Source organism: Apodemus sylvaticus, chromosome 1, assembly GCF_947179515.1.
Source record: "Apodemus sylvaticus chromosome 1, mApoSyl1.1, whole genome shotgun sequence".
Taxonomy (NCBI): domain Eukaryota; kingdom Metazoa; phylum Chordata; class Mammalia; order Rodentia; family Muridae; genus Apodemus; species Apodemus sylvaticus.
In genome coordinates, this window is record NC_067472.1 from 153,019,896 (window position 1) to 153,042,370 (window position 22,475).

The window sequence follows — 22,475 nt, forward strand, 5'->3', positions numbered from 1 at the left end:
CTCATGACAGCATTGCTGGCAAGTTCCTAGCAACCTTGGGAACCTGTGTTAACTGACATGGAAATCCATTAATCCTTATCACAAAAGGACCTATTGCAGTCCAAATTCCCTGTCCCTGGGAATCAGTAAATTCCATAATTTTAGTAAGAGCATTTCCCAGTGATTGCAAGTATGCAAGATAGACCTTGAGGGGGGAGGATCTGATCCCGGAACCTTGAATATGGAATACACCTGTCCCTTCCTTTAGACTCGAGATCCTGTAATGACCTTTTGTAGACCTATCCTTAGGATTCAGGGGCTTCAACCTGAGATTTTTCCCCTAAGCATAGTTACATGAAAGTGATATGTTGTGAGGAGATTGCTTCCACAAGAAGCAGTAAGTCTTCGTGTGAAAGGAGTGGAACTCTGTGCCATTTTTACCTCATAAAGTGAAAGCCATGAAAACTTGTGGTACAGGCAGTGGTAGGAATCTTAGAGTCAGCTTCACGGGGGTGCCACTGTGAAGGTATTATTCATGTAGAGATTTCCTACAATTTCTCTGAGGTTTAAGTTTCATGTATAGGAGTGTCAACCAGGGGTTTGACCACTTGCTCTTTCCTCCTCTAGAGAAATCATTCAACAAAGTTTCCAGGCTGGAACCCCTTGCCTCCTTTGAAGAGCTTTCTACCCTGCAAACTTACCCACTTACCTGTGACCATTCTCAATGCCGAGAAAGTGTTCCTTAGCCAGGTAAGGATGTGGATAGCAGATATAAAAGCACAAATAGCTACTCTCTCTCTACATCTGGGTCTATGATGACAGCCCAATGTCATGAAGAGAGGTGATGACATAAAAATCATGCTCAATAGGATTACGCTGAGGCCCAACCAGGTTTACAGAGTTCAAAGCCGTGGTCCTCTTACTATTTGGGGATCACTTGGGGACCTTTCCTGAGGTCCTCAGAGGCGCTTTTCCTGTTTCTGATGAAAGCAAACCTGGACACTCATGGTGAAACTTGGTTGGCTAGCAGTGCAGGCCAACAAGCACCGAGTGTAGCATTCTATTTTCGTGCAAGTGTGCAAGGACTACACATTGCTGATGACCATTTCTTTCTACTCTTTTGCAGTCATCTGCCATGCCTTCTTGGAAGCCAGAGAATCACAGATCACATGTAAGTGGAAGTTTCCTGACTCATTCCTTCCCTTTGAAAAGACATGTCCCTAAGAGCATGGACTCAAATTCTCACTCATTCTCCAGTGTTACATTGAAGGAAAAATTTAAGCATGCATAGAAAAGAGAGTTTAATTCTGAGTTTGGACCACCCTGACACAAAATGATTAAGAGAAGTAAAATAATTTCTGAAAAACCCAATAATATTTCACACATCATCATGAGCTGTGTCTCATGTGTAGCAGAGGATGACACATACCCAAATTTGTAGTCTCCATCAATGTTTTCTATATGGTTGCCAGGAATCATCACCCATATACATTGCTTTGTACAATTCTCTTTTCCCATGACACTAGAGACACTGAGTACAGAGCTTTGCCTTATTGTTGAATGACAGACATACAGTCCAGTCTGTGATCTACACTACTGCTTGTGTCCATATGAATTGCTCCCAATTGGCACACCTTTCAGCAATATAGGAAAAACTATCACGCAACAGGGAAGTTGCCTTTATTTAAAAGTTGTAGCTCACTTCCTCAACTATGTTCCCTTTTCTTACCAAATTTCCTCCCCAAACATCATTTCTACTCTGACTACAGGTCAGTGTAGAATCACCCAGAAGCTTGAGCTAATTTTCTGAGGTGGTATCAGGGCAATCTTTGTGTTGTTGAACCTAATGCCACTGTGACTCATGACAACATTGCTGGCAAGTTCCTAGCAACCTTGGGAACCTGTTTTAACTGACATGGAAATCCATTAATCCTTATCACAAAAGGACCTATTGCAGTCCAAATTCCCTGTCCCTGGGAATCAGTAAATTCCATAATTTTAGTAAGAGCATTTCCCAGTGATTGCAAGTATGCAAGATAGACCTTGAGGGGGGAGGATCTGATCCCGGAACCTTGAATATGGAATACACGTGTCCCTTCCTTTAGACTCGAGATCCTGTAATGACCTTTTGTAGACCTATCCTTAGGATTCAGGGGCTTCATCCTGAGATTTTTCCCCTACGCATAGTTACATGAAAGTGATACGTTGTGAGGAGATTGCTTCCAAAAGAAGCAGTAAGTCTTCGTGTGAAATGAGTGGAACTCTGTGCCATTTTTACCTCATAAAGTGAAAGCCATGAAAACTTGTGGTACAGGCAGTGGTTGGAATCTTAGGGTCAGCTTCACGGGGGTGCCACTGTGAAGGTATTATTCATGTAGAGATTTCCTACAATTTCTCTGAGGTTTCAGTTTCATGAATAGGAGTGTCAACCAGGTGTTTGACCACTTGCTCTTTCCTCCTCTAGAGAAATCATTCAACAAACTTTCCAGGCAGGAACCCCTTGCCCCCTTTGAAGAGCTCCCTACCCTGCAAACTTACCCACTTACATGTGACCTTTATCAACGCAGAGAAAGTGTTCCTTAGCCAGGTAAGGATGTGGATAGCAGATATAAAAGCAGAAATAGCAACTGTCTCTCTACATCTGGGTCTATGATGACAGCCCAATGTCATGAAGAGAGGTGATGACATAAAAATCATGCTCAATAGGATTACGCTGAGGCCCAACCAGGATTACAGAGTTCAAAGCCGTGGTCCTCTTACTATTTGGGGATCACTTGGGGACCTTTCCTGAGGTCCTCAGAGGCGCTTTTCCTGTTTCTGATGAAAGCAAACCTGGACACTCATGGTGAAGCTTGGTTGGCTAGCAGTGCAGGCCAACAAGCACCGAGTGTAGCATTCTATTTTCGTGCAAGTGTGCGAGGACTACACATTGCTGATGACCATTTCTTTCTACTCTTTTGCAGTCATCTGCCATGCCTTCTTGGAAGCCAGAGAATCACAGATCACAGGTAAGTGGAAGTTTCCTGACTCATTCCTTCCCTTAGAAAAGACATGTCCCTAAGAGCATGGACTCAAATTCTCACTCTTTCTCCAGTTTTACATTGTAGGAAAAATTTAAGCATGCATAGAAAAGAGAGTTTAATTCTGAGTAAGGATCTCCCTGGACACAAAATGATTAAGAGAAGTAAAATAATTTCTGAACTACCCAATAATATTTCACACATCATCATGTGCTGTGTCTCATGTGTAGCGGAGGATGACACATACCCAAATTTGTAGTCTCCACCAATGTTTTCTATATGGTTGCCAGGAATCATCACCCATATCCATTGCTTTGTACAATTCTCTTTTCCCATGACACTAGAGACACTGAGTACAGAGCTTTGCCTTATTGTTGAATGAAAGACATATAGTCCAGTCTGTGATCTACACTACTGCTGGTGTCCACATGAATTGCTCCCAATTGGCACACCTTTCAGCAATATAGGAAAAACTGTCACGCAACAGGGAAGTTGCCTTTATTTAAAAGTTGTAGCTCACTTCCTCAACTATGGTCCCTTTTCTTACCAAATTTCCTCCCCAAACATCATTTCTACTCTGACTACAGGTCAGTGTAGAATCTTCCAGAAGCTTGACCTAATTTTCTGAAGGGGTATCAGGGCAATCTTTGTGTTGTTGAACCTAATGCCACTGTGACTCATGACAACATTGCTGGCATGTTCCTTGCAACATTGGGAACCTGTGTTAATTGACTTGTAAATCCATTAAACCTTATCACAAATGGACCTATTGCAGTCCAAATTCCCTGTCCCCTGGGAATATGTAAATTCCATAATTTTAGTAAGAGCATTTCCCAGTGATTGCAAGTATGCAAGATAGACATTGAGGGGGGAGGATATGATCCCGGAACCTTGAATATGGAATACACGTGTCTCTTTCTTTAGACTCGAGATCCTGTAATGACCTTTTGTAGACCTATCCTTAGGATTCAGGGGCTTCAACCTGAGAGTTGTCCCCTACGCATAAATACATGAAAGTGATACGTTGTGAGGAGATTGCTTCCACAAGAAGCAGTAAGTCTTCGTGTGAAATGAGTGGAACTCTGTACCATTTTTACCTCATAAAGTGAAAGCCATGAAAATTTGTGGTACAGGCAGTGGTAGGAATCTTAGAGTCAGTTTCCCGGGGGTGCCACTGTGAAGGTATTATTCATGTAAAGATTTCCTACAATTCCTCTGAGGTTTAAGTTTCATCTATAGGAGTGTCAACCAGGGGTTTGACAGCTTGCTCTTTCCTCCTCTAGAGAAATTATTCAAAAAACTTTCCAGGCAGGGACCCCTTGCCTCCTTTGAAGAGCTTTCTACTCTGCAAACCTACCCACATACCTGTGTCCATTCTCAACGCCGAGAAAGTGTTCTGTAGCCAGGTAAGGATGTGGATAGCAGATATAAAAGCACAAATAGCTACTTTCTCTCTACTCCTGGGTCTATGATGACAGCCCAATGTCATGAAGAGAGGTGATGACAAAAAAATCATGCTCAATAGGATTACGCTGAGGCCCAACCAGGTTACAGAGTTCAAAGCCGTGGTCCTTTTACTATTTGGTGATCACTTGGGGACTTTTCATGAGGTCCTCAGAGGCACTTTTCCTGATTCTGATGAGAGCAAACCTGGACACTCATAGTGACGCTTGGTTGGATAGCAATGCAGGCCAACAAGCACCGAGTGTAGCACTCTAATTTGAGCAACTGTGCGAGGACAACACATTGCTGATGACCATTTCTTTCTACTGTTTTGCAGTCATCTGCCAAGCCCTCTGGGATGCCAGAAAATCACAGGTCACAGGTAAGTGGAAGTTTCCTGACTCATTCCTTCCCTTACAAAAGACATGTCCGTAAGAGCATGGACTCAAATTCTCACTCATTCTCCAGTTTTACATTGTAGGAAAAATTTAAGCATGCATAGAAAAGAGTTTAATTCTGAGTAAGGACCACCCTGGACACAAAATGATTAAGAGACGTAAAATAATTTTTGAAAAACCCAATAATATTTCACACATAATCATGAGCTGTGTCTCATGTGTAGAGGAGGATGACACATACCCAAATTTGTAGTCTCCACCAATGTTTTCTATATGGTGGCCTTGAATCATCACCCATATCCATTGCTTTGTAGAATTCTCTTTTCACATGACACTAGAGGCACTGAGTACAGAGCTTTGCCTTATTGTTGAATGAAAGACATATAGTCCAGTCTGTGATCAACACTACTGCTGGTGTCCACATGAATTGCTCCCAATTGGCACACCTTTCAGCAATATAGGTAAAACTATCACGCAACAGGGAAGTTGCCTTTATTTAAAAGTTGTAGCTCTCTTCCTCAACTCTGGTCCCTTTTCTTACCAAATTTCCTCCCCAAACATCATTTCTACTCTGACTACAGGTCAGTGTAGAATCACCCAGAAGCTTGAGCTAATTTTCTGAGGTGGTATCAGGGCAATCTTTGTGTTGTTGAACCTAATGCCACTGTGACTCATGACAACATTGCTGGAAAGTTCCTTGCAAACTTGGGAACCTGTGTTAACTGACATGGAAATCCATTAAACCTTATCACAAATGGACCTATTGCAGTCCAAATTCCCTGTCCCCTGGGAATCTGTAAATCCCATAATTTTAGTAAGAGCATTTCCCAGTGATTGCAAGTATGCAAGATAGACCTTGAGGGGGGAGGATATGATCCCGGAACCTTGATTATGGAATACACGTGTATCTTTCTTTAGACTCGAGATCCTGTAATGACCTTTGGTAGACCTATCCTTAGGATTCAGGGGCTTCAACCTGAGAGTTGTCCCCTATGCATAGTTACATTCAAGTGATTCATTGTGAGGAGATTGCTTCCACAAGAAGCAGTAAGTCTTCGTGTGAAATGAGTGGAACTCTGTGCCATATTACCTCATAAAGTGAAAGTCATGAAAACTTGTGGTACAGGCAGTGGTAGGAATCTTAGAGTCAGCTTCACGGGGGTGCCACTGTGAAGGTATTATTCATGTAGAGATTTCCTACAATTTCTCTGAGGTTTAAGTTTCATGTATAGGAGTGTCAACCAGGGGTTTGACCACTTGCTCTTTCCTCCTCTAGAGAAATCATTCAACAAACTTTCCAGGCAGGAACACCTTGCCTACTTTGAAGAGCTTTCTACCCTGCAAACTTACCCACTTACCTGTGACCATTCTCAACGCCGAGAAAGTGTTTCTTAGCCAGGTAAGGATGTGGATAGCAGATATAAAAGCACAAATAGCTACTGTCTCTCTACATCTGGGTCTATGATGACAGCCCAATGTCATGAAGAGAGGTGATGACATAAAAATCATGCTCAATAGGATTACGCTGAGGCCCAACCAGGTTTACAGAGTTCAAAGCCGTGGTCCTCTTACTATTTGGGGATCACTTGGGGATCTTTCCTGAGGTCCTCAGAGGCGCTTTTCCTGTTTCTGATGAAAGCAAACCTGGACACTCATGGTGAAGCTTGGTTGGCTAGCAGTGCAGGCCAACAAGCACCGAGTGTAGCATTCTATTTTCGTGCAAGTGTGCGAGGACTACACATTGCTGATGACCATTTCTTTCTACTCTTTTGCAGTCATCTGCCATGCCTTCTTGGAAGCCAGAGAATCACAGATCACAGGTAAGTGGAAGTTTCCTGACTCATTCCTTCCCTTAGAAAAGACATGTCCCTAAGAGCATGGACTCAAATTCTCACTCATTCTCCAGTTTTACATTGTAGGAAAAATTTAAGCATGCATAGAAAAGAGAGTTTAATTCTGAGTAAGGACCTCCCTGGACACAAAATGATTAAGAGAAGTAAAATAATTTCTGAAAAACCCAATAATATTTCACACATCATCATGAGCTGTGTCTCATGTGTAGCGGAGGATGACACATACCCAAATTTGTAGTCTCCACCAATGTTTTCTATATGGTTGCCAGGAATCATCACCCATATCCATTGCTTTGTACAATTCTCTTTTCCCATGACACTAGAGACACTGAGTACAGAGCTTTGCCTTATTGTTGAATGAAAGACATATAGTCCAGTCTGTGATCTACACTACTGCTGGTGTCCACATGAATTGCTCCCAATTGGCACACCTTTCAGCAATATAGGAAAAACTATCATGCAACAGGGAAGTTGCCTTTATTTAAAAGTTGTAGCTCACTTCCTCAACTATGGTCCCTTTTCTTACCAAATTTCCTCCAAAACATCATTTCTACTCTGACTACAGGTCAGTGTAGAAGAATCCAGAAGCTTGAGCTAATTTTCTGAGGTGGTATCAGGGCAATCTTTGTGTTGTTGAACCTAATGCCACTGTGACTCATGACAACATTGCTGGCAAGTTCCTTGCAACATTGGGAACCTGTGTTAATTGATTTGTAAATCCATTAAACCTTATCACAAATGGACCTATTGCAGTCCAAATTTCCTGTCCCCTGGGAATATGTAAATTCCATAATTTTAGTAAGAGCATTTCCCAGTGATTGCAAGTATGCAAGATAGACATTGAGGGGGGGGATATGATCCCGGAACTTTGAATCTGGAATACACGTGTCTCTTTCTTTAGACTCGAGATCCTGTAATGACCTTTTGTAGACCTATCCTTAGGATTCAGGGGCTTCAACCTGAGAGTTGTCCCCTACGCATAAATACATGAAAGTGATACGTTGTGAGGAGATTGCTTCCACAAGAAGCAGTAAGTCTTCGTGTGAAATGAGTGGAACTCTGTACCATTTTTACCTCATAAAGTGAAAGCCATGAAAATTTGTGGTACAGGCAGTGGTAGGAATCTTAGAGTCAGTTTCCCGGGGGTGCCACTGTGAAGGTATTATTCATGTAGAGATTTCCTACAATTCCTCTGAGGTTTAAGTTTCATCTATAGGAGTGTCAACCAGGGGTTTGACAGCTTGCTCTTTCCTCCTCTAGAGAAATTATTCAAAAAACTTTCCAGGCAGGGACCCCTTACCTCCTTTGAAGAGCTTTATACTCTGCAAACCTACCCACATACCTGTGACCATTCTCAACGCCGAGAAAGTGTTCTGTATCCAGGTAATGATGTGGATAGCAGATATAAAAGCACAAATAGCTACTTTCTCTCTACTCCTGGGTCTATGATGACAGCCCAATGTCATGAAGAGAGGTGATGACATAAAAATCATGCTCAATAGGATTACGCTGATGCCCAATCAGGTTACAGAGTTCAAAGCCGTGGTCCTTTTACTATTTGGGGATCACTTGGGGACCTTTCATGAGGTCCTCAGAGGCACTTTTCCTGATTCTGATGAGAGCAAACCTGGACACTCATAGTGACGCTTGGTTGGATAGCAGTGCAGGCCAACAAGCACCGAGTGTAGCATTCTATTTTTGTTCAACTGTGCGAGGACAACACATTGCTGATGACCATTTCTTTCTACTCTTTTGCAGTCATCTGCCATGCCCTCTGGGATGCCAGAAAATCACAGGTCACAGGTAAGTGGAAGTTTCCTGATTCATTCCTCCCCTTACAAAAGACATGTCCGTAAGAGCATGGACTCAAATTCTCACTCATTCTCCAGTTTTACATTGTAGGAAAAATTTAAACATGCATAGAAAAGAGTTTAATTCTGAGTAAGGACCACCCTGGACACAAAATGATTAAGAGAAGTAAAATAATTTTTGAAAAACCCAATAATATTTTACACATAATCATGAGCTGTGTCTCATTTGTAGAGGAGGATGACAAATACCCAAATTTGTAGTCTCCACCAATGTTTTCTATATGGTGGCCTTGAATCATCACCCATATCCATTGCTTTGTAGAATTCTCTTTTCACATGACACTAGAGGCACTGAGTACAGAGCTTTGCCTTATTGTTGAATGAAAGACATATAGTCCAGTCTGTGATCAACACTACTGCTGGTGTCCACATGAATTGCTCCCAATTGGCACAGCTTTCAGCATATAGGTAAAACTATCACACAACAGGGAAGTTGCCTTTATTTAAAAGTTGTAGCTCTCTTTCTCAAATCTGTTCCCTTTTCTTATCAAATTTCCTCCCCAAACATCATTTCTACTCTGACTACAGGTCAGTGTAGAATCACCCAGAAGCTTGAGCTAATTTTCTGAGGTGGTATCAGGGCAAGCTTTGTGTTGTTGAACCTAATGCCACTGTGACTCATGACAATATTGCTGGAAAGTTCCTTGCAACCTTGGGAACCTGTGTTAACTGACATGGAAATCCATTAAACCTTATCACAAATGGACCTATTGCAGTCCAAATTCCCTGTCCCCTGGGAATCTGTAAATCCCATAATTTTAGTAAGAGCATTTCCCAGTGATTGCAAGTATGCAAGATAGACCTTGAGGGGGGAGGATATGATCCCGGAACCTTGATTATGGAATACACGTGTATCTTTCTTTAGACTCGAGATCCTGTAATGACCTTTGGTAGACCTATCCTTAGGATTCAGGGGCTTCAACCTGAGAGTTGTCCCCTATGCATAGTTACATTCAAGTGATTCATTGTGAGGAGATTGCTTCCACAAGAAGCAGTAAGTCTTCGTGTGAAATGAGTGGAACTCTGTGCCATATTACCTCATAAAGTGAAAGTCATGAAAACTTGTGGTACAGGCAGTGGTAGGAATCTTAGAGTCAGCATCACGGGAATGCCACTGTGAAGGTATTATTCATGTAGAGATTTCCTACAATTTCTCTGAGGTTTAAGTTTCATGTATAGGAGTGTCAACCAGGTGTTTGACCACTTGCTCTTTCCTCCTCTAGAGAAATCATTCAACAAACTTTCCAGGCAGGAACACCTTGCCTACTTTGAAGAGCTTTCTACCCTGCAAACTTACCCACTTACCTGTGACCATTCTCAACGCCGAGAAAGTGTTTCTTAGCCAGGTAAGGATGTGGATAGCAGATATAAAAGCACAAATAGCTACTGTCTCTCTACATCTGGGTCTATGATGACAGCCCAATGTCATGAAGAGAGGTGATGACATAAAAATCATGCTCAATAGGATTACGCTGAGGCCCAACCAGGTTTACAGAGTTCAAAGCCGTGGTCCTCTTACTATTTGGGGATCACTTGGGGATCTTTCCTGAGGTCCTCAGAGGCGCTTTTCCTGTTTCTGATGAAAGCAAACCTGGACACTCATGGTGAAGCTTGGTTGGCTAGCAGTGCAGGCCAACAAGCACCGAGTGTAGCATTCTATTTTCGTGCAAGTGTGCGAGGACTACACATTGCTGATGACCATTTCTTTCTACTCTTTTGCAGTCATCTGCCATGCCTTCTTGGAAGCCAGAGAATCACAGATCACAGGTAAGTGGAAGTTTCCTGACTCATTCCTTCCCTTAGAAAAGACATGTCCCTAAGAGCATGGACTCAAATTCTCACTCATTCTCCAGTTTTACATTGTAGGAAAAATTTAAGCATGCATAGAAAAGAGAGTTTAATTCTGAGTAAGGACCTCCCTGGACACAAAATGATTAAGAGAAGTAAAATAATTTCTGAAAAACCCAATAATATTTCACACATCATCATGAGCTGTGTCTCATGTGTAGCGGAGGATGACACATACCCAAATTTGTAGTCTCCACCAATGTTTTCTATATGGTTGCCAGGAATCATCACCCATATCCATTGCTTTGTACAATTCTCTTTTCCCATGACACTAGAGACACTGAGTACAGAGCTTTGCCTTATTGTTGAATGAAAGACATATAGTCCAGTCTGTGATCTACACTACTGCTGGTGTCCACATGAATTGCTCCCAATTGGCACACCTTTCAGCAATATAGGAAAAACTATCATGCAACAGGGAAGTTGCCTTTATTTAAAAGTTGTAGCTCACTTCCTCAACTATGGTCCCTTTTCTTACCAAATTTCCTCCAAAACATCATTTCTACTCTGACTACAGGTCAGTGTAGAAGAATCCAGAAGCTTGAGCTAATTTTCTGAGGTGGTATCAGGGCAATCTTTGTGTTGTTGAACCTAATGCCACTGTGACTCATGACAACATTGCTGGCAAGTTCCTTGCAACATTGGGAACCTGTGTTAATTGATTTGTAAATCCATTAAACCTTATCACAAATGGACCTATTGCAGTCCAAATTTCCTGTCCCCTGGGAATATGTAAATTCCATAATTTTAGTAAGGGCATTTCCCAGTGATTGCAAGTATGCAAGATAGACATTGAGGGGGGGGATATGATCCCGGAACTTTGAATCTGGAATACACGTGTCTCTTTCTTTAGACTCGAGATCCTGTAATGACCTTTTGTAGACCTATCCTTAGGATTCAGGGGCTTCAACCTGAGAGTTGTCCCCTACGCATAAATACATGAAAGTGATACGTTGTGAGGAGATTGCTTCCACAAGAAGCAGTAAGTCTTCGTGTGAAATGAGTGGAACACTGTACCATTTTTACCTCATAAAGTGAAAGCCATGAAAATTTGTGGTACAGGCAGTGGTAGGAATCTTAGAGTCAGTTTCCCGGGGGTGCCACTGTGAAGGTATTATTCATGTAGAGATTTCCTACAATTCCTCTGAGGTTTAAGTTTCATCTATAGGAGTGTCAACCAGGGGTTTGACAGCTTGCTCTTTCCTCCTCTAGAGAAATTATTCAAAAAACTTTCCAGGCAGGGACCCCTTACCTCCTTTGAAGAGCTTTATACTCTGCAAACCTACCCACATACCTGTGACCATTCTCAACGCCGAGAAAGTGTTCTGTATCCAGGTAATGATGTGGATAGCAGATATAAAAGCACAAATAGCTACTTTCTCTCTACTCCTGGGTCTATGATGACAGCCCAATGTCATGAAGAGAGGTGATGACATAAAAATCATGCTCAATAGGATTACGCTGATGCCCAATCAGGTTACAGAGTTCAAAGCCGTGGTCCTTTACTATTTGGGGATCACTTGGGGACCTTTCATGAGGTCCTCAGAGGCACTTTTCCTGATTCTGATGAGAGCAAACCTGGACACTCATAGTGACGCTTGGTTGGATAGCAGTGCAGGCCAACAAGCACCGAGTGTAGCATTCTATTTTTGTTCAACTGTGCGAGGACAACACATTGCTGATGACCATTTCTTTCTACTCTTTTGCAGTCATCTGCCATGCCCTCTGGGATGCCAGAAAATCACAGGTCACAGGTAAGTGGAAGTTTCCTGATTCATTCCTCCCCTTACAAAAGACATGTCCGTAAGAGCATGGACTCAAATTCTCACTCATTCTCCAGTTTTACATTGTAGGAAAAATTTAAACATGCATAGAAAAGAGTTTAATTCTGAGTAAGGACCACCCTGGACACAAAATGATTAAGAGAAGTAAAATAATTTTTGAAAAACCCAATAATATTTTACACATAATCATGAGCTGTGTCTCATTTGTAGAGGAGGATGACAAATACCCAAATTTGTAGTCTCCACCAATGTTTTCTATATGGTGGCCTTGAATCATCACCCATATCCATTGCTTTGTAGAATTCTCTTTTCACATGACACTAGAGGCACTGAGTACAGAGCTTTGCCTTATTGTTGAATGAAAGACATATAGTCCAGTCTGTGATCAACACTACTGCTGGTGTCCACATGAATTGCTCCCAATTGGCACAGCTTTCAGCATATAGGTAAAACTATCACACAACAGGGAAGTTGCCTTTATTTAAAAGTTGTAGCTCTCTTTCTCAAATCTGTTCCCTTTTCTTATCAAATTTCCTCCCCAAACATCATTTCTACTCTGACTACAGGTCAGTGTAGAATCACCCAGAAGCTTGAGCTATTTTTCTGAGGTGGTATCAGGGCAAGCTTTGTGTTGTTGAACCTAATGCCACTGTGACTCATGACAATATTGCTGGAAAGTTCCTTGCAACCTTGGGAACCTGTGTTAACTGACATGGAAATCCATTAAACCTTATCACAAATGGACCTATTGCAGTCCAAATTCCCTGTCCCCTGGGAATCTGTAAATCCCATAATTTTAGTAAGAGCATTTCCCAGTGATTGCAAGTATGCAAGATAGACCTTGATGGGGGAGGATATGATCCCAGAACCTTGATTATGGAATACACGTATCTCTTTCTTTAGACTCGAGATCCTGTAATGACCTTTTGTAGACCTATCCTTAGGATTCAGGGGCTTCAACCTGAGAGTTGTCCCCTATGCATAGTTACATGAAAGTGATTCGTTGTGAGGAGATTGCTTCCACAAGAAGCAGTAAGTCTTCGTGTGAAATGAGTGGAACTCTGTGCCATATTACCTCATAAAGTGAAAGTCATGAAAACTTGTGGTACAGGCAGTGGTAGGAATCTTAGAGTCAGCTTCACGGGGGTGCCACTGTGAAGGTATTATTCATGTAGAGATTTCCTACAATTTCTCTGAGGTTTAAGTTTCATGTATAGGAGTGTCAACCAGGGGTTTGACCACTTGCTCTTTCCTCCTCTAGAGAAATAATTCAACAAACTTTCCAGGCAGGAACCCCTTGCCTCCTTTGAAGAGCTTTCTACCCTGCAAAATTACCCACTTACCTGTGACCATTCTCAACGCCGAGAATGTGTTCCTTAGCCAGGTAAGGATGTGGATAGCAGATATAAAAGCAGAAATAGCTACTGTCTCTCTACATCTGGGTCTATGATGACAGCCCAATGTCATGAAGAGAGGTGATGACATAAAAATCATGCTCAATATGATTACGCTGAGGCCCAACCAGGTTTACAGAGTTCAAAGCCGTGGTCCTCATACTATTTGGGGATCACTTGCGGACCTTTCCTGAGGTCCTCAGAGGCGCTTTTCCTGTTTCTGATGAAAGCAAACCTGGACACTCATGGTGAAGCTTGGTTGGCTAGCAGTGCAGGCCAACAAGCACCGAGTGTAGCATTCTATTTTTGTGCAACTGTGCGAGGACAACACATTGCTGATGACCATTTCTTTCTACTCTTTTGCAGTCATCTGCCATGACCTCTGGGATGCCAGAAAATCACAGGTCACAGGTAAATGGAAGTTTCCTGACTCATTCCTTCCCTTACAAAAGACATGTCCGTAAGAGCATGGACTCAAATTCTCACTCATTCTCCAGTTTTACATTGTAGAAAAAATTTAAGCATGCATTGAAAAGAGTTTAATTCTGAGTAAGGACCACCCTGGACACAAAATGATTAAGAGAAGTAAAATAATTTTTGAAAAACCCAATAATATTTCACACATAATCATGAGCTGTGTCTCATGTGTAGAGGAGGATGACACATACCCAAATTTGTAGTCTCCACCAATGTTTTCTATATGGTGGCCTTGAATCATCACCCATATCCATTGCTTTGTAGAATTCTCTTTTCACATGACACTTGAGGCACTGAGTACAGAGCTTTGCCTTATTGTTGAATGAAAGACATATAGTCCAGTCTGTGATCAACACTACTGCTGGTGTCCACATGAATTGCTCCCAATTGGCACACATTTCAGCAATATAGGTAAAACTATCACGCAACAGGGAAGTTGCCTTTATTTAAAAATTGTAGCTCTCTTTCTCAACTCTGGTCCCTTTTCTTACCAAATTTCCGCCCCAAACATCATTTCTACTCTGACTACAGGTCAGTGTAGAATCACCCAGAAGCTTGAGCTAATTTTCTGAGGTGGTATCAGGGCAATCTTTGTGTTGTTGAACCTAATGCCACTGTGACTCATGACAACATTGCTGGAAAGATCCTTGCAACCTTGGGAACCTGTGTTAACTGACATGGAAATCCATTAAACCTTATCACAAATGGACCTATTGCAGTCCAAATTCCCTGTCCCTTGGGAATCTGTAAATCCGATAATTTTAGTAAGAGCATTTCCCAGTGATTGCAAATATGCAAGATAGACCTTGAGGGGGGATGATATGATCCCGGAACCTTGATTATGGAATACACGTGTCTCTTTCTTTAGACTCGAGATCCTGTAATGACCTTTTGTAGACCTATCCTTAGGATTCAGGGGCTTCAACGTGAGAGTTGTCCCCTATGCATAGTTACATGAAAGTGATTCGTTGTGAGGAGATTGCTTCCACAAGAAGCAGTATGTCTTAGTGTGAAATGAGTGGAACTCTGTGCCATATTACCTCATAAAGTGAAAGTCATGAAAACTTGTGGTACAGGCAGTGGTAGGAATCTTAGAGTCAGCTTCACGGGGGTGCCACTGTGAAGGTATTATTCATGTAGAGATTTCCTACAATTTCGCTGAGGTTTAAGTTTCATGTATAGGAGTGTCAACCAGGGGTTTGACCACTTGTTCTTTCCTCCTCTAGAGAAAACATTCAACAAACTTTCCAGGCAGGAACCCCTTGCCTACTTTGAAGAGCTTTCTACCCTGCAAACTTACCCACTTACCTGTGACCATTCTCAACGCCGAGAAAGTGTTCCTTAGCCAGGTAAGGATGTGGATAGCAGATATAAAAGCACAAATAGCTACTGTCTCTCTACATCTGGGTCTATGATGACAGCCCAATGTCATGAAGAGAGGTGATGACATAAAAATCATGCTCAATAGGATTACGCTGAGGCCCAACCAGGTTTACAGAGTTCAAAGCCGTGGTCCTCTTACTATTTGGGGATCACTTGGGGACCTTTCCTGAGGTCCTCAGAGGCGCTTTTCCTGTTTCTGATGAAAGCAAACCTGGACACTCATGGTGAAGCTTGGTTGGCTAGCAGTGCAGGCCAACAAGCACAGAGTGTAGCATTCTATTTTTGTGCAACTGTGCGAGGACAACACATTGCTGATGACCATTTCTTTCTAATCTTTTGCAGTCATCTGCCATGCCTTCTTGGAAGCCAGAGAATCACAGATCACAGGTAAGTGGAAGTTTCCTGACTCATTCCTTCCCTTAGAAAAGACATGTCCCTAAGAGCATGGACTCAAATTCTCACTCATTCTCCAATTTTACATTGTAGGAAAAATTTAAGCATGCATAGAAAAGAGAGTTTAATTCTGAGTAAGGACCACCCTGGACACAAAATGATTAAGATAAGTAAAATAATTTCTGAAAAACCCAATAATATTTCACACATCATCATGAGCAGTGTCTCATGTGTAGCGGAGGATGACACATACCCAAATTTGTAGTCTCCACCAATGTTTTCTATATGGTTGCCAGGAATCATCACCCATATCCATTGCTTTGTACAATTCTCTTTTCCCATGACACTAGAGACACTGAGTACAGAGCTTTGCCTTATTGTTGAATGAAAGACATATAGTCCAGTCTGTGATCAACACTACTGCTGGTGTCCACATGAATTGCTCCCAATTGGCACACCTTTCAGCAATATAGGTAAAACTATCACGCAACAGGGAAGTTGCCTTTATTTAAAAGTTGTAGCTCTCTTTCTCAACTCTGGTCCCTTTTTCTTACCAAATTTCCTCCCCAAACATCATTTCTACTCTGACTACAGGTCAGTGTAGAATCACCCAGAAGCTTGAGCTAATTTTCTGAGGTGGTATCAGGGCAATCTTTGTGTTGTTGAACCTAATGCCACTGTGACTCATGACAACATTGCTGGCAAGTTCCTTGCAACATTGGGAAACTGTGTTAATTGACTTGTAAATCCATTAAACCTTATCACAAATGGACCTATTGCAGTCCAAATTCCCTGTCCCCTGGGAATATGTAAATTCCATAATTTTAGTAAGAGCATTTCCCAGTGATTGCAAGTATGCAAGATAGACATTGAGGGGGGAGGATATGATCCCGGAACCTTGAATATGGAATACACGTGTCTCTTTCTTTAGACTCGAGATCCTGTAATGACCTTTTGTAGACCTATCCTTAGGATTCAGGGGCTTCAACCTGAGAGTTGTCCCCAACGTATAAATACATGAAAGTGATACGTTGTGAGGAGATTGCTTCCACAAGAAGCAGTAAGTCTTCGTGTGAAATGAGCGGAACTCTGTACCATTTTTACCTCATAAAGTGAAAGCCATGAAAATTTGTGGTACAGGCAGTGGTAGGAATCTTAGAGTCAGTTTCCCGGGGGTGCCACTGTGAAGGTATTATTCATGTAGAGATTTCCTACAATTCCTCTGAGGTTTAAGTTTCATGTATAGGAGTGTCAACCAGGGGTTTGACAGCTTGCTCTTTCCTCCTCTAGAGAAATTATTCAAAAAACTTTCCAGGCAGGGACCCCTTGCCTCCTTTGAAGAGCTTTCTACTCTGCAAACCTACCCACATACCTGTGACCAACTCAACGCCGAGAAAGTGTTCTGTAGCCAGGTAAGGATGTGGATAGCAGATATAAAAGCACAAATAGCTACTTTCTCTCTACTCCTGGGTCTATGATGACAGCCCAATGTCATGAAGAGAGGTGATGACATAAAAATCATGCCCAATAGGATTACGCTGAGGCCCAACCAGGTTACAGAGTTCAAAGCCGTGGTCCTTTTACTATTTGGGGATCACTTGGGGACCTTTCATGAGGTCCTCAGAGGCACTTTTCCTGATTCTGATGAGAGCAAACCTGGACACTCATAGTGACGCTTGGTTGGATAGCAGTGCAGGCCAACAAGCACCGAGTGTAGCATTCTATTTTTGTGCAACTGTGCGAGGACAACACATTGCTGATGACCATTTCTTTCTACTCTTTTGCAGTCATCTGCCATGCCCTCTGGGATGCCAGAAAATCACAGGTCACAGGTAAGTGGAAGTTTCCTGACTCATTCCTTCACTTATAAAAGACATGTCCGTAAGAGCATGGACTCAAATTCTCACTCATTCTCCAGTTTTACATTGTAGGAAAAATTTAAGCATGCATAGAAAAGAGTTTAATTCTGAGTAAGGACCACCCTGGACACAAAATGATTAAGAGAAGTAAAATAATTTTTGAAAAACCCAATAATATTTCACACATAATCATGAGCTGTGTCTCATGTGTAGAGGAGGATGACACATACCCAAATTTGTAGTCTCCACCAATGTTTTCTATATGGTGGCCTTGAATCATCACCCATATCCATTGCTTTGTAGAATTCTCTTTTCACATGACACTAGAGGCACTGAGTACAGAGCTTTGCCTTATTGTTGAATGAAAGACATATAGTCCAGTCTGTGATCAACACTACTGCTGGTGTCCACATGAATTGCTCCCAATTGGCACACCTTTCAGCAATATAGGTAAAACTATCACGCAGCAGGGAAGTTGCCTTTATTTAAAAGTTGTAGCTCTCTTCCTCAACTCTGGTCCCTTTTCTTACCAAATTTCCTCCCCAAACATCATTTCTACTCTGACTACAGGTCAGTGTAGAATCACCCAGAAGCTTGAGCTAATTTTCTGAGGTGGTATCAGGGCAATCTTTGTGTTGTTGAACCTAATGCCACTGTGACTCATGACAACATTGCTGGAAAGTTCCATGCAACCTTGGGAACCTGTGTTAACTGACATGGAAATCCATTAAACCTTATCACAAATGGACCTATTGCAGTCCAAATTCCCTGTCCCCTGGGAATCTGTAAATCCCATAATTTTAGTAAGAGCATTTCCCAGTGATTGCAAGTATGCAAGATAGACCTTGAGGGGGGAGGATATGATCCCGGAACCTTGATTATAGAATACACGTGTCTCTTTCTTTAGACTCGAGATCCTGTAATGACCTTTTGTAGACCTATCCTTAGGATTCAGGGGCTTCACCCTGAGAGTTGTCCCCTATGCATAGTTACATGAAAGTGATTCGTTGTGAGGAGATTGCTTCCACAAGAAGCAGTAAGTCTTCGTGTGAAATGAGTGGAACTCTGTGCCATATTACCTCATAAAGTGAAAGTCATGAAAACTTGTGGTACAGGCAGTGGTAGGAATCTTAGAGTCAGCTTCACGGGGGTGCCACTGTGAAGGTATTATTCATGTAGAGATTTCCTACAATTTCTCTGAGGTTTAAATTTCATGTATAGGAGTGTCAACCAGGGGTTTGACCACTTGCTCTTTCCTCCTCTAGAGAAAACATTCAACAAACTTTCCAGGCAGGAACCCCTTGCCTCCTTTGAAGAGCTTCCTACCCTGCAAACTTACCCACTTACCTGTGACCACTTAGCCAGGTAAGGATGTGGATAGCAGATATAAAAGCAGAAATAGCTACTGTCTCTCTACATCTGGGTCTATGATGACAGCCCAATGTCATGAAGAGAGGTGATGACATAAAAATCATGCTCAATAGGATTACGCTGAGGCCCAACCAGGTTTACAGAGTTCAAAGCCGTGGTCCTCTTACTATTTGGGGATCACTTGGGGACCTTTCCTGAGGTCCTCAGAGGCGCTTTTCCTGTATCTGATGAAAGCAAACCTGGACACTCATGGTGAAGCTTGGTTGGCTAGCAGTGCAGGCCAACAAGCACCGAGTGTAGCATTCTATTTTCGTGCAAGTGTGCGAGGACTACACATTGCTGATGACCATTTCTTTCTACTCTTTTGCAGTCATCTGCCATGCCTTCTTGGAAGCCAGAGAATCACAGATCACAGGTAAGTGGAAGTCTCCTGACTCATTTCTTCCCTTACAAAAGACATGTCTGTAAGAGCATGTACACAAATTCTCACTCATTCTCCAGTTTTACATTGTAGGAAAAATTTAAGCATCCATAGAAAAGAGAGTTTAATTCTGAGTAAGGACCACCCTGGACACAATATGATTAAGAGAAGTAAAATAATTTTTGAAAAACCCAATAATATTTCACACATCATCATGAGCAGTGTCTCATGTGTAGAGGAGGATGACACATACCCAAATTTGTAGTCTCCACCAGTGTTTTCTATATGGTGGCCTTGAATCATCACCCATATCCATTGCTTTGTAGAATTCTCTTTTCCCAAGACACTAGAGGCACTGAGTACAGAGCTTTGCCTTATTGTTGAATGAAACACATATAGTCCAGTCTGTGATCTACACTACTGCTGGTGTCCACATGAATTGCTCCCAATTGGCACACCTTTCAGCAATATAGGAAAAACTATCACGCAACAGGGAAGTTGCCTTTATTTAAAAGTTGTAGTTCACTTCCTCAACTATGGTGCCTTTTCTTACCAAATTTCCTCCCCAAACATCATTTCTACTCTGACTACAGGTCAGTGTAGAATCATCCAGAAGCTTGAGCTAATTTTCTGAGGTGGTATCAGGGCAATCTTTGTGTTGTTGAACCTCATGCCACTGTGACTCATGACAACATTGCTGGCCAGTTCCTTGCAACCTTGGGAACCTGTGTTAACTGACATGGAAATCCATTAAACCTTATCACAAATGGACCTATTGCAGTCCAAATTCCCTCTCCACTGGGAATCTGTAAATTCCATAATTTTAGTAAGAGCATTTCCCAGTGATTGCAAGTATGCAAGATAGACCTTGAGGGGGGAGGATATGATCCCGGAACCTTGAATATGGAATACACGTGTCTCTTTCTTTAGACTTGAGATCCTGTAATGACCTTTTGTAGACCTATTCTTAGGATTCAGGGGCTTCAACCTGAGAGTTGTCCCCTACGCATAAAACATTAAAGTGATACGTTGTGAGGAGATTGCTTCCACAAGACGCAGTAAGTCTTCGTGTGAAATGAGTGGAACTCTGTGCCATTTTTACCTCATAAAGTGAAAGCCATGAAAATTTGTGGTACAGGCAGTGGTAGGAATCTAAGAGTCAGCTTCCCGGGGGTGCCACTGTGAAGGTATTATTCATGTAGAGATTTCCTACAATTCCTCTGAGGTTTAAGTTTCATGTATAGGAGTGTCAACCAGGGGTTTGACAGCTTGCTCTTTCCTCCACTAGAGAAATTATTCAAAAAACTTTCCAGGCAGGGACCCCTTGCCTCCTTTGAAGAGCTTTCTACTCTGCAAACATACCCACATACCTGTGACCATTCTCAACGCCGAGAAAGTGTTCCGTAGCCAGGTAAGGATGTGGATAGCAGATATAAAAGCACAAATAGCTACTGTCTCTCTACTCCTGGGTCTATGATGACAGCCCAATGTCATGAAGAGAGGTGATGACATAAAAATTATGCTCAATAGGATTACGCTGAGGCCCAACCAGGTTTACAGTGTTCAAACTCGTGGTCCTTTTGCTATTTGGTGATCACTTGGGGACCTTTCCTGAGGTCCTCATAGGCACTTTTCCTGATTCTGATGAGAGCAAACCTGGAAACTCATAGTGACGCTGGGTTGGATAGCAGTGCAGGCCAACAAGCACCGAGTGTAGCATTCTATTTTTGTGCAAGTGTGCGAGGACAACACATTGCTGATGACCATTTCTTTCTACTCTTTTGCAGTCATCTGCCATGCCTTCTGGGAAGCCAGAAAATCACAGATCACAGGTAAGTGGAAGTTTCCTGACTCATTCCTTCCCTTACAAAAGACATGTCCGTAAGAGCATGGACTCAAATTCTCACTCATTCTCCAGTTTTACATTGTAGGAAAAATTTAAGCATGCATAGAAAAGAGAGTTTAATTCTGAGTAAGGACCACCCTGGACACAAAATGATTAAGAGAAGTAAAATAATATTTGAAAAACCCAATAATATTTCACACATCATCATGAGCTGCGTCTCATGTGTAGAGGAGGATGACACATACCCAAATTTGTAGTCTCCACCAATGTTTTCTATATGGTGGCCTTGAATCATCACCCATATCCATGGCTTTGTTCAATTATCTTTTCGCAAGAAACTAGGGACACTGAGTACAGAGCTTTGCCTTATTGTTGAATGAAAGACATATAGTCCAGTCTGTGATCTACACTACTGCTGGTGTCCACAGGAATTGCTCCCAATTGGCACACCTTTCAGCAATATAGGAAAAACTGTCACGCAACAGGGAAGTTGCCTTTATTTAAAAGTTGTAGCTCACTTCCTCAATTATGGTCCCTTTTCTTACCAAATTTCCTCCCCAAACATCATTTCTACTCTGACTACAGGTCAGTGTAGAATCATCCAGAAGCTTGAGCTAATTTTCTGAGGTGGTATCAGGGCAATCTTTGTGTTGTTGAACCTCATGCCACTGTGACTCATGACAACATTGCTGGCAAGTTCCTTGCAACCTTGGGAACCTGTGTTAACTGACATGGAAATCCATTAAACCTTATCACAAAAGGACCTATTGCAGTCCAAATTCCCTGTCCCCTGGGAATCTGTAAATTCCATAATGTTAGTAAGAGCATTTCCCAGTGATTGAAAGTATGCAAGATAGACCTTGAGGGGGGAGGATATGATCCCGGAACCTTGAATATGGAATACACGTGTCTCTTTCTTTAGACTCGAGATCCTGTAATGACCTTTTGTAGACCTATTCTTAGGATTCAGGGGCTTCAACCTGAGAGTTGTCCCCTATGCATAGTTACGTGAAAGTGATACGTTGAGAGGAGATTGCTTCCACAAGACGCAGTAAGTCTTCGTGTGAAATGAGTGGAACTCTGTGTCATTTTTACCTCATAAAGTGAAAGCCATGAAAATTTGTGGTACAGGCAG

At 42.1% G+C, this 22,475-nt stretch overlaps 12 non-coding genes across 12 annotated transcripts; all 12 read left to right on the forward strand.

Moving 5' to 3' along the window:
* The first annotated feature begins 785 nt into the window (after positions 1-785).
* Positions 786-864, forward strand: LOC127676718 (small nucleolar RNA SNORD115). The gene has a single exon (XR_007976149.1). It is a non-coding gene; the product is annotated as a small nucleolar RNA SNORD115 (small nucleolar RNA).
* Positions 865-2,622: 1,758 nt separating this feature from the next.
* On the forward strand, positions 2,623-2,701 carry LOC127676720 (small nucleolar RNA SNORD115). Its single transcript, XR_007976150.1, has one exon. It is a non-coding gene; the product is annotated as a small nucleolar RNA SNORD115 (small nucleolar RNA).
* Positions 2,702-4,461: 1,760 nt separating this feature from the next.
* LOC127676928 (small nucleolar RNA SNORD115) lies at positions 4,462-4,540 on the forward strand. The gene has a single exon (XR_007976335.1). It is a non-coding gene; the product is annotated as a small nucleolar RNA SNORD115 (small nucleolar RNA).
* Positions 4,541-6,295: 1,755 nt separating this feature from the next.
* On the forward strand, positions 6,296-6,374 carry LOC127676721 (small nucleolar RNA SNORD115). Its single transcript, XR_007976151.1, has one exon. It is a non-coding gene; the product is annotated as a small nucleolar RNA SNORD115 (small nucleolar RNA).
* Positions 6,375-8,132: 1,758 nt separating this feature from the next.
* LOC127676944 (small nucleolar RNA SNORD115) lies at positions 8,133-8,211 on the forward strand. The gene has a single exon (XR_007976351.1). It is a non-coding gene; the product is annotated as a small nucleolar RNA SNORD115 (small nucleolar RNA).
* A 1,755-nt stretch (positions 8,212-9,966) lies between these two features.
* LOC127676722 (small nucleolar RNA SNORD115) lies at positions 9,967-10,045 on the forward strand. Its single transcript, XR_007976152.1, has one exon. It is a non-coding gene; the product is annotated as a small nucleolar RNA SNORD115 (small nucleolar RNA).
* Positions 10,046-11,803: 1,758 nt separating this feature from the next.
* Positions 11,804-11,882, forward strand: LOC127676945 (small nucleolar RNA SNORD115). The gene has a single exon (XR_007976352.1). It is a non-coding gene; the product is annotated as a small nucleolar RNA SNORD115 (small nucleolar RNA).
* A 1,754-nt stretch (positions 11,883-13,636) lies between these two features.
* Positions 13,637-13,715, forward strand: LOC127676927 (small nucleolar RNA SNORD115). Its single transcript, XR_007976334.1, has one exon. It is a non-coding gene; the product is annotated as a small nucleolar RNA SNORD115 (small nucleolar RNA).
* A 1,757-nt stretch (positions 13,716-15,472) lies between these two features.
* On the forward strand, positions 15,473-15,551 carry LOC127676723 (small nucleolar RNA SNORD115). Its single transcript, XR_007976153.1, has one exon. It is a non-coding gene; the product is annotated as a small nucleolar RNA SNORD115 (small nucleolar RNA).
* Positions 15,552-17,311: 1,760 nt separating this feature from the next.
* LOC127676922 (small nucleolar RNA SNORD115) lies at positions 17,312-17,390 on the forward strand. Its single transcript, XR_007976329.1, has one exon. It is a non-coding gene; the product is annotated as a small nucleolar RNA SNORD115 (small nucleolar RNA).
* Positions 17,391-19,123: 1,733 nt separating this feature from the next.
* LOC127676724 (small nucleolar RNA SNORD115) lies at positions 19,124-19,202 on the forward strand. The gene has a single exon (XR_007976154.1). It is a non-coding gene; the product is annotated as a small nucleolar RNA SNORD115 (small nucleolar RNA).
* Positions 19,203-20,961: 1,759 nt separating this feature from the next.
* Positions 20,962-21,040, forward strand: LOC127676896 (small nucleolar RNA SNORD115). Its single transcript, XR_007976305.1, has one exon. It is a non-coding gene; the product is annotated as a small nucleolar RNA SNORD115 (small nucleolar RNA).
* The last annotated feature ends 1,435 nt before the right edge of the window (positions 21,041-22,475 follow it).